Genomic DNA, 12,031 nt, shown 5'->3' with positions numbered 1-12,031 from the left:
GGCAAGAGCCTAAGCTTGGGGATGCCCATGGAACCCCAAGATAATTCAAGGATAACCAAAATCCTAAGCTTGGGGATGCCCCGGAAGGCATCCCCTCTTTCGTCTTCATCTATCAGTAACTTTACTTGGAGCTATATTTTTATTCGCCACATGATATGTGTTTTGCTTGGAGCGTCTTGTATGATATGAGTCTTTGCTTTTTAGTTTACCACAATCATCCTTGCTGTACACACCTTTTGGGAGAGACACACAAGATTTGGAATTTATTAGAATACTCTATGTGCTTCACTTATATCTTTTGAGCAAGATAGTTTTGCTCTAGTGCTTCACTTATATCTTTTTAGAGCATGGCGGTGGTTTCATTTTGTAGAAATTGTTGATCTCTCATGTTTCACTTATATTATTTTGAGAGTCTTTTAGAACAGCATGGTATTTTCTATGGTTATAAAATTGGTCCTAGAATGATGGGCATCCAAGTTGGGTATAAAAAAACCTACCGTAGGAAGTGAATTGGATGTTATGATCAATTTGATGCTTGATAATTGTTTTGATATATAGAGGTGGTGATCTTAGAGTCATGCTAGTTGGGTAATTATGAATTTAAGAAATACTTGTGTTGAAGTTGGCAAGTCCCATAGCATGCACGTATGGTAAAAGTTGTGTGACAAAGTTGTTGCATGGGGTGCTCTTTTGATTGCCTTCCTTATGTGTGGAGGTCGGGATCGCGCGATGGTTAACTCCTACCAACCCTTCCCCTAGGAGCATGCGTAGTAGTACTTTGCTTCGAGGGCTAATAAAACTTTTGCAATAAGTATCTGAGTTCTTTATGACTAATGTGAGTCCATGGATTATACGCACTCTTACCTTTCCATCATTGCTAGCCTCTTCGGTACCGTGCATTGCCCTTTCTCACCTTGAGAGTTGGTGCAAACTTCGCCGGTGCATCCAAACTCCGTGATACGATACGCTCTATCACACATAAACCTCCTTATATCTTCCTCAAAATAGCCACCATACCTACCTATTATGGCATTTCCATAGCCATTCCGAGATATATTGACATGCAACTTTCCACCGTTCCGTTCATCATGACACGTTTCATCATTGCCATATTGCTTTTACATGATCATGTAGTTGGCATCGTATTTGTGGCAAAGCCACCTTCATAATTTTTCATACATGTCACTCTTGATTCATTTGCACATCCCGGTACACCGCCCGAGGCATTCATATAGAGTCATATCTTGTTCTAGTATCGAGTTGTAATTCATGAATTGTAAATAAATAGAAGTGTGATGACAATCATTATTAGAGCATTGTCCCTTATAAAAAACAAGAAAAGCCAAATAAAAAAGGCCCAAAAAAAGGGGACAATGTTACTATCTTTTTCCACACGTGTGCTTCAAAGTAGCACCATGTTCTTCATAAAGAGAGTCTCTTATGTTGTCACTTTCATATACTAGTGGGAATTTTTCATTATAGAACTTGGCTTGTATATTCCAACGATGGGCTTCCTCAAAATGCCCTAGGTCTTCGTGAGCAAGCAAGTTGGATGCACACCAACTTAGTTTCTTTCGTTGAGCTTTCATACATTTATAGCTCTAGTGCATCCGTTGCATGACAATCCCTACTCCTCATGTTGACATCAATTGATGGGCATCTCCATAGCCCGTTGATTAGCCTCGTCAACGTGAGACTTTCTCCTTTTTTGTCTTCTCCACACAATCTCCATCATCATATTCTATTCCACCCATAGTGTTATATCCATGGCACACGCTCATCTATTGCGTGAGAGTTGAAAAAAGCTGAAGCGCGTTAAAAAGTATGAACCAATTGCTTGGCTGAAACCGGGGTTGTGCTTGATGGGAGTATTTTGTGTGACAAAAATGAAACATAGCCTAACTATATGATTTTGTAGGGATGAACTTTCTTTAGCCATGTTATTTTGAGAAGACATGATTACTTAGTTAGTATGCTTGAAGTATTATTACTTTTATGTCAATATGAACTTTTATTTTGAATCATTTGGATCTGAACATTCATGCCACAATAAAGAAGATTACATTGAGATATATGCTAGGTAGCATTCCACATCAAAGATTCTATTTTTATCATTTACCTACTCGAGGACGAGCAGGAATTAAGCTTGGGGATGCTTGATACGTATCCAACGTATCTATAATTTTTTATTGTTCCATGCTATTATATTACCCGTTTTGGATGTTTATGGGCTTTACTTTACACTTTTATATCATTTTTGGGACTAACCTACTAACCGGAGGCCCAGCCCGAATTGCTGTTTTTTTGCCTATTTCAGTGTTTCGAAGAAAAGGAATATCAAACGGAGTCCAAACGGAATGAAACCTTCGGGAGCGATCTTTTTGTAATAAAAGCAATCCAGGAGACTTGGAGTGGACGTCAAGAAGCAGCCGAGGCGGCCACGAGGCAGGAGGGCGCGCCCTAGGGGGGTGGGCGCCCCCTAGGGGGGTGGGCGCCCCCACCCTCGTGGGCCCCTCGTGGCTCCCCTGACCTACCTCCTTCGCCTATATATACTCCCGTACGCTGAAAACATCCAGGAGCACCACGAAAACTTAATTACACCGCCGCAACCTTCTATATCCGCGAGATCCCATCTTGGAGCCTTCGCCGGCGCTCCATCGGAGGGGGAATCGACCACGGAGGGCCCACATAAAAACAACAAAGAAGAACAATGGTAGAGTGCTTACGGATAGATCTATTATGAGCATTGAAAATCCTATACCAAGCATCTTTTAAATTTTCTCCTCCCCTTTGTTTAAAGTTGAGAACCTCGTTCTCGGGGGTGCATGCAATAGAAGAAGAAAAATCCATAACGACAAAAAGTGATAAACAAGATTGCACACGAAAACAGATCTGACAAGAAAACGACAAACGAAAAAGAGGGCGAATAAAAACGGCAAATTTTTGTGAAGTGGGGGAGAGGAAAACGAGAGGCAAATGGAAAATAATGTAAATTGCAAGGAGATGAGATTTGTGATTGGGAACCTGGTTGATGTTGAAGATCCTCCCCGGCAACGACGCCAGAAATTCCTTTTGATGTCTGCTAGAACTACGTCGGTATTTTCCCAAAGAAGAAGGGATGATGCAGTATAGCGATGGTAGATATTTCCCTCAGTGATGAGACCAAGGTTATCGAGCTAGTAGGAGAACCTCCTGACATCATGTAAACAGCACCTGAACACAAATAACAAATACTCGCAACCCGACGTGTTAAAGGGGTTGTCAATCCCTTTCGGGTACGGCGCCTCAAGATAGGCAAATAACGTGAGATAGAACTGGTAGATAGGATAAATAGATCGCGGAACAAATAAATTGCAGCAAGGTATTTTTGTATTTTAGGTTTAATAGATCTAAAAAATGAATGCAAAGGAAAATAGATCGCAAAGGCAAATGATGAAAAGAGACCCGGGGGCCGTAGGTTTCACTAGTGGTTTCTCTCGAGAAAAATAGCAAACGGTGGAAAAAAGTTACAGTTGGGCAATTGATAGAACTTCAAATAATCATGACGATATCCAGGCAATGATCATTATATAGGCATCATGTCCAAGATTAGTAGACCGACTCCTGCCTACATCTACTACTGTTACTCCACACATCGACCGCTATCCAGCATGCATCTAGTGTATTAAGTTCATAAAGAAACAGAGTAATGCAATAAGAACGATGACATGATGTAGACAAGATCCGTTTATCTATTATGTAGATATAGACCCCGTCTTGTTATTCTTAGTAGCAACGATACATACGTGTCGGTTCCCCTTCTTTCACTGGGATCAAGCACCGTAAGATCGAACCCATCAAGTTGGCCAAACAAAACCCAAATATAGGAGAAGAAATACGAGGCTATAAGCAATCATGCATATAAGAGATCAAAGAAGACTCAAATAACTTTCATGGATAAAAACATAGATCTGATCATAAACTCAAGGTTCATCGGATCCCAACAAACACACCACAAAAAGAGTTACCTCGTATGGATCTCCAAGAGACCATTGTATTGATAATCAAGAGAGAGAGAGGAAGCCATCCAGCTACTAACTACGGACCTGTAGGTCTACAAAGAACTACTCACGCATCATTGGAGAGGCACCAATGGAAGTGGTGAACCCCTCCGTGATGGTGTCTAGATTGGATCTGGTGGTTCTGGACTCGGCGGCGGCTGGAATTGATTTTCGTCGACTCCCCTAGGGTTTCTGGAATATTGGTGTAACATCCAAAATTTCCAATTTGGAATGTTATACATAGATCATTCATGCATATCATATGTTTCGCTGCATTTCATTTCGTGATCCTTGAAATCCTAAGGAACTCAAGGACCCTCTGAGAGAGTTGGGGATTTCCCTGTTTTCATATTTGAATTTTATAAAATATTGAAACGAGGATTATTTGTTTTAATTATTTTTCTCTCCGAATATTTCGTATTCAAATATATGAGAGGAGATAATATGACTTCTCCAAAATAAATGAAATATTGGAGGAAAAATATTAAAATCAAATATTGGATTTTATTCGGAGTTTTGTCGCTATTTTATTTGAATTAGGAAAAATAAACGTTTTTCAAAATTACATTTAGACCCCAAATAAATCTTCATCTTCTCCGTCAAGATTTTAGAGGACGGGGAAAATTTATTTCGGGATTTTTGGAGTCCGTTTTGTATTTCTTTTATTTGTTTTTCTGCATGAAATTATAAAAAAAACGCGAACCGACCTCGGGCCGTATTCGGCCAGGACTCCGCCCGGCCGGCCCCTTTATATAGGGCGCCCCCGAGCCGCCCCAGCCCAGCCCACCCCGCCGCCCAAACCCTAGCCCCGCCCCAGCCGCCGCCCGCGCCGCGCGCCGCCGCTGCCGTCGCCACCGCCGCCGCTGCCGACCAAGCCGCCCGCCGTCACTGCCGCCGCCCACGCCGGAGTCCGCCGCCGCCGGAGGTAGCCACCGGATCCGCCGCCGGTTTTCGCCGGTTAACCGACCGGTTTTTTTTATAAAACCGCGGTTGTTTTTTTATTAGATCAGTTTTTATTTTTTTGTTCGGTTTAGTTATATAGCGAACGCTCATTCGTACGTTTGTTTTTAACGAACGGTTTTCACCGTTTAACCGCGGACAACGAACGTTCGTTCGTTAGCCTGTTCGTCAGTTTTCTTCTTCTCGGATTTTTCCTTGATTATTTCTGATCGCGATTTCTGATCCGATTTTCGTTCTGGTATAAGTTTTCGCTCGTTTATCGGAATCAGGAGATTCAAGCGCCTAGAGTTTCGTCTCGAAACCCTCTTTCCGTTTAACCAAATCAAAAAAGTTTTTGCTACTACAAAATTTGACTTAGGTCCAGATTAGTAAACGAAGCTTGTTTCTTTCGCCGTTTGATTTTCGTTGCTTCGTTTGATTTGATTCTTTTTGCAAACCGGAGTTCTTAAGTTGAACTTTCTGGTTAGATCTCTTATTTGAGTTTCACCAATGCATTAGATGAGTGCTTATTGTATGCTTGTTTGTTTGCGATAGAGTACCCGGAGTCCGCCGCTTGCTACTTCGAATCTCTAGGTTTCACGGATCATCAGCCAGGCAAGTAACATTTTGATCATACCTCTTTACTACCCAGTTTTACTGCATTAGATCAATCCCCAAACAATTGCATGGTTAGGATTTGAATTAAATTGTGGGATGGGAAGTAGCTGAGGTAGTACCTATTCACCTGTTTATTGTCAAACCCTGGGAGTTACTTACGTTATGCTTATACTGCTATGCTATGCTCGTAGACGTGGATTGGGTTTGAGAGTATTCATGACAGATGTGAGATTGTTAATTAATGGTTCAACTTAAGGTGGCAACTTAAATACACATCTGGGTGGATTCAGGCACCTGGGGAATTCTAGTGATTGCCTGTATTTTTTTGGAAATCCCGGGGTACCGTGTGATTCTCCTATGGACTGCCACCCAGGCTCAAAGGGACCATGAGATTATTCATACTAGAAACTTTCGTGTGCAGCCACAAGCTATTATGGGCTCTAGCATAGTTGATTAAGTCGTGTGAACTCTTACTGTGGTAGCCTAGCAGATGTAGGGGATGTAGGTGGTACGGTCTACCCATCGTAAGGTACTAACGCTTCTGAAAGACTATGTCTCGGTCATCCGTTTCTCAAACATCATGTAGTGCGAGAAATCAAACGGAGGAGATCGAGTCTTGTGGGGAAAAGTGCACAAACCTCTACAGAGTGTACAAACTAATCATGGTTAGCCGTGTCCCCGGTTATGGACATCTTGAGTATCTGGTTCTTGGATTATCATGTTGATCTCATCACTACTTAAATAATTTGTTGGGTTGTTAATGATCACTTTTAATTGGGATTGAGCGGGTGTTTACCTTCTCAATATTTTCAAAAAACTTTGTAGTTAAATAAAACTCATTCCTTTGAAGTAGGGAAAAATTGGCTTTTCGCAAAAAAACATATTAACCCTATAGCCTCCACCAGCCATATATGCATGTAGTGATAGCATTATTTTGTTCATCATCCTTTTGTGTTACGTTGCCAGCATATTCCATGTGCTGACCCGTTTTCGGGCTGCAACGTATCATGTTGCAGACTTTTCAGACGACGAGTAAGGAGCCTTAGGTCATGGTCTTTCACTCAGTGATGCCGTTGGAGTTGATGGACTCACTTTATCTTCCAAGCCATCCGCTGTTATCGTATTAGATGTCCTTAAGCCATATTTATTGTAATAAGTTCTCTTTTGAGACATTCGATGTAATAAGTGTGTGATTGCTACTCTGTTATAAATCCTTCAAGTACTGTGCGTGTCAGCATTACCGGTCCAGGGATGACACTGATGCACAGAGATCAGACTGTCTGAGGTCTGGTCGCTACAATTGGGGTATTTATAGAGCAAAGGGGCGGTTCAGGGCGCGCCTGGGCCTCGTGGCGCACCCTGGTGGCTGCTGCTCCCCTTGAGGCACCCCTTAGGTGCTTCCTTGGCCCACTGGATGTCTTTTGGCCCAAAAAATCCTCTTGAAGTTTCGCTGTGTTTGGACTCCCTTTGATATTGATTTCCTGCGATATAAAAAACATGCAGAAAACAACAACTGGCACAGGGCACTATGTCAATAGGTTAGTACAAAAAAATGATATAAAATGACCATAAAATGATTGTAAAACATCCAAGAATGAAAATATAACAGCATGGAACAATCAAAAATTATAGATACGTTGGACACGTATCAAGAGGGAAAATACCGACAGCTGGATTTCTGGACCTGAAATAGCCACATCAGATATACCTATTCTACAGAGCTCCAATTGACCTGGAATTTCACGCAGATTTTTTATTGAATATATAAAAATACTGGAGAAAAGAAATACCAGAGGGGACCCACCAGTTGCCCACAAGGCAACAAGGCGCCCCCTGGGCACGCTCTGATGATTTGTGAGGCCCCTTGCTGGCGTCTGGCCCCTCCTTCTACTATATGAAGCCATTTTCCCTAGAAAAATAAAATCAAGAGAAGACTTTCGGGGCGAAGCGCTGCCGTCTCGAGGAGGATGCTGGGTAGGAGCACTTTTGCTCTCCGGCGGAGCGATTCTACCGGCGATACTTCTGATACGACTCCAACGTATCTATAATTTTTGATTGTTCCATGCTATTATATTACCCGTTTTGGATGTTTATGGGCTTTACTTTACACTTTTATATCCGCGAGATCCCATCTTGGAGCCTTCGCCGGTGCTCCGCCGGAGGGGGAATCGACCATGGAGGGCCTCTACATCATCTCCAAGGCCTCTCCGATGAGTTGTGAGTAGTTACCACAGACCTTCGGGTCCATAGTTATTAGCTAGATGGCTTCTTCTCGATCTTCTTGGAGATCTATTCGATGTAACTCTTTTTGCCGTGTGTTTTTCGAGATCCGATGAATTGTGGGTTTATGATCAAGTTTATCTATGAGAAATATTTGAATCTCCTTTGAATTCTTTTATGTATGATTGGTTATCTTTGCAATTCTCTTCGAATTATCAGTTTGGTTTGGCCTACTAGATTGATCTTTCTTGCAATGGGAGAAGTGCTTAGCTTTGGGTTCACTCTTGCGGTGTCCTTTCCCAGTGACAGCAGGGGCAGCAAGGCACATATTGTATTGTTGCCATCGAGGATAAAAAGATGGGGTTTATATCATATTGCTTGAGTTTATCCCTCTACATCATGTCATCTTGCTTAATGCGTTACTCTGTTCTTACGAACTTAATACTCTAGATGCAGGCAGGAGTCGGTCAATGTGTGGAGTAATAGTAGTAGATGCAGAATCGTTTCGGTCTACTTGTTGCGGACGTGATGCCTATATACATGATCATGCCTAGATAATCTCATAACTATGCACTTTTCTATCAATTGCTCGACAGTAATTTGTTCACCCACCGTAATACTTATGCTATCTTGAGAGAAGCCACTAGTGAAACCTATGGCCCCCGGGTCTATCTTTTATCATATAAGTTTCCCATCTACTTTTATTTTGCAATCTTTACTTTTCAATCTATATCATAAAAATACTAAAAATATTTATCTTATCTTATTATCTCTATCAAATCTCACTTTCGCAAGTTACCGTGAAGGGATTGACAACCCCTTTATCGTGTTGGTTGCGAGGTTCTTGTATGTTTGTGTAGGTATGAGGGACTTTTGAGGATCCTCCTACTGGATTGATACCTTGGTTCTCAAAAACTGAGGGAAATACTTACGCTACTTTGCTGCATCACCCTTTCCTCTTCAAGGGAAAACCAACGCAGTGCTCAAGAGGTAGCAACTTCCCTCCGGGAGGGGAAAATTGAAGCCATCGACATCACCAACGATCCTCTCATCGTGGAGGAACAATCTTGATCAACACCTTCACCAGCACCATCTCATATCAAACCCTAGTTCATCCCTTGTATTCAATCTTTATGTCAAAACCTCATATTGGTAATAGTGGGTTGCTAGTAGTGTTGATTACATCTTGTAGTTGATGCTAGTTGGTTTATTTGGTGGAAGATTATTTGTTCAGATCCTTAGTGCTATTCAATACCCCTCTGATCGTGAACACAAATATGAGTTGTGAGTATTTACTTTCGTTCTTGAGGACATGGGAGAAGTCTTGTCATAAGTAATCATGTGTATTTGGTATTCGTTGGATATTTTGGTGATATGTATGTTGTTGCTTCCTTTAGTGGTGTCGTGTGAATGTCAACTACATGACACTTCACCATCTTTGGGCCTAGGGAAGGCAATGTGGACTAGTAATTAGATGATGGGTTGCTAGAGTGACAGAAGTTTGAACCCTAGTTTATGTGATATTCCGTAAGGGGCTGATTTGGATCAATATATTTCATGCTATGGTTAGAGTTATCTTAATTCTTCTTTCATAGTAATCATAAGTGGGAAACTTGTTCAAGTAAGAATAGCACCCAAGCACCGGTCCACCCACATATCAAATTATCAAAGTAGCGAACACAAATCAAACAAACATGATGACAGTGATTAGATGAAATTCCCATGTGTCCTCGAGAACGATTTGCTTATTATACGAGTTCGTTCCGGCTTGTCCTTTGCTACAAAAAGGATTGGGCCACCTTGCTGCACTTTTGTTATCATTACTACTTGTAACTTGTTATGAATTATCTTACTATCACAACTATCTGTTACCGCTACTTTCAGTGCTTGCAGAGAATACCTTACTGAAAACCGCTTGTCATTTCCTTCTGCTCCTCGTTGGGTCGACACTCTTACTTATTGAAAGGACTGCGATTGATCCCCTATACTTGTGGGGGGGGGGGGTCATCAGACACATGCCCCGTTGTGATCACAAGCCCTCCTTCAGTGTGTAGCCCTCTTTCGGTCCAAAACCGACTACATTTTTATTTTTCTAAAGAATTTCAATACCTACATAAATAAATAGCACCATATGCAACTCTGCCGAAAAATGTTAGTCAGAAAAATATTATTTAAAATAAGAAAATTTAGAGGAGAAACCTTGAGTAATGTGGTCAAAAAAGTAGATACATTTAGGACGTATCAAGGATAGACTTTTATTAATCCGTTTCAGTTATGTTTACATGACGTCCTAGTTATGAACACTACTATACGGTCAGTTAATGTTGATCGACTATAAACCATCCTCACTAACCGGTCAATGAAACCTCACTGGTTTTCTTTAAGTGATGGAGCCTTATCACTGACCAGTCACCCGACTCGTCATTGATGATATTCGGCAGGTTAGTACTGACTGTCAAAGGTGTGTCCATGGGCAAGTAACTAATGCCCTGGCCGCGCCATTATGGTCGATCAATGATGACTTGTGGTGGCTTTGACAAGTTGGGTACACTGCTAGCATTACTAGCGTCGCGGATGTCACCACACTTATACACAAACATATGTAAACGTTGAATTTTATATGTCATCACATACAAATATACATTTCATACATCAATTGCACATACATAATTTGCATACATTCATACACACTACACATAAAGTTTGATGATCACATAAAACATACACATTTTATACATTCATTGCACATACACAATTGCATACATCAAAGTCGAAAGGTTACTTTGCGATGTTATTAGCCACAGCAACGCCTTTTGCAGCATTCAGAATATCAACACTTCGGAGCAAAGTCTTCATCTTTAGAATTGTTGGCTCCTTCATAAATCCACTCCTAACCCTTCCGCCTCATATGGGCACGCCTCCTCCTCCTCCTCCCCGACTGGGCACGCCTCCTCCTCCTCCTCCCCGACTGGGCACGTCTGCTACTCGGCACTTATGAGGAAAGGTGGTCTGGTTGGTTTGGTTGGTTCTCTAGCAAAGTTGTTTTGGTACAGTGTTACTGAAATAGAACACTTGTTTGTACAGCTAAGCTGAATTTATCATTGGAAGACTAACTTTAAACTCAGACAAATCTCTATATTACACGAGATAACTTAGACCACGAAAGGAGATGTTTATTATTAGATAGTGATATTATTGACCGCGGATAACATAATGAACCTTATTTCTCACACAATTTTTTTTCTAACTTTTGATGCGTGAGTTAAAGAATTTAATTTATTCTTTAACACATGTATGTAAATCTAGGCACAAATTTAGTACATTACAATGTCTCGAGTTTCAGCATTGGTCTATATGTAGGTCCAACATCATTTATTGAGTTTTCTCTAATACTTTTATCTCCGACACTGGCGTTAGACACGCTCTGCATGCATGCCAGCATGAAGGGTGACTCCTTTAAGTCGGCACAGAGAACAAATCTAACACATGCTCAGAAGATAAGGTTGAATATGGTGTCGGAACTACCTATTTCCCTTTTGAAAATAAAACTAAAACCCACATAATACAATCTGCTAGCTATTTCATCCACCTAGTTTCGCCAAAGAACAGACCAACTACGTTGTTTCCTCGGATGGTACGCACTCTAACCTCACCTCATCCCCTCAATAACTGCCAGGATGCAGCCCCATTCCAGGTGCATTCGCTTGCCCCGGCAGTTTGCACTTCGCCGGGACCCCCTCCTTGTCGTCAGTGCGAAGTGGTGCACTCGCCATCCTTTCTGGCAGTGGTGGTGACGTGAACGCTAGGGCGCAGTGAGCATCTGTGATGTTGTACTGTCAGGCCAGCATGTATCAGCATCTCAGCAAGGCCAGATCAGTCGACAGTCCCACCCGAGTAGCCAACCCTTGAAGTCATGAACTCTGTATGGTACAAGCTCTACTTTGCCATGCCCTCTCCTCGTATCCCTATGGTACTGTGAATTCCCGGCTTGATGTTTGGTTTAGGGTTATGTTAAATTACAAATTTGTTTACAAACAAATGTTGTGTTCACTTTTTGAAATGATCGATACAACCATAGGTTAATAACTAAAAATATGAAAAGTGTGTTTTACTCTACTTTAGTATATGTTGATGAGTCATGCTTGCTCGAGGTTAGTTATTTGTTCAACCTTGAGATAAACTTCTAATAAATATCCTCCCCTTTACTAAAATTA

This window comes from Triticum aestivum, chromosome 6D (genome assembly GCF_018294505.1).
Source record: "Triticum aestivum cultivar Chinese Spring chromosome 6D, IWGSC CS RefSeq v2.1, whole genome shotgun sequence".
In the NCBI taxonomy this organism is placed as follows: Eukaryota; Viridiplantae; Streptophyta; class Magnoliopsida; order Poales; family Poaceae; genus Triticum; species Triticum aestivum.
Note: the sequence above shows the minus strand (reverse complement) of the source record.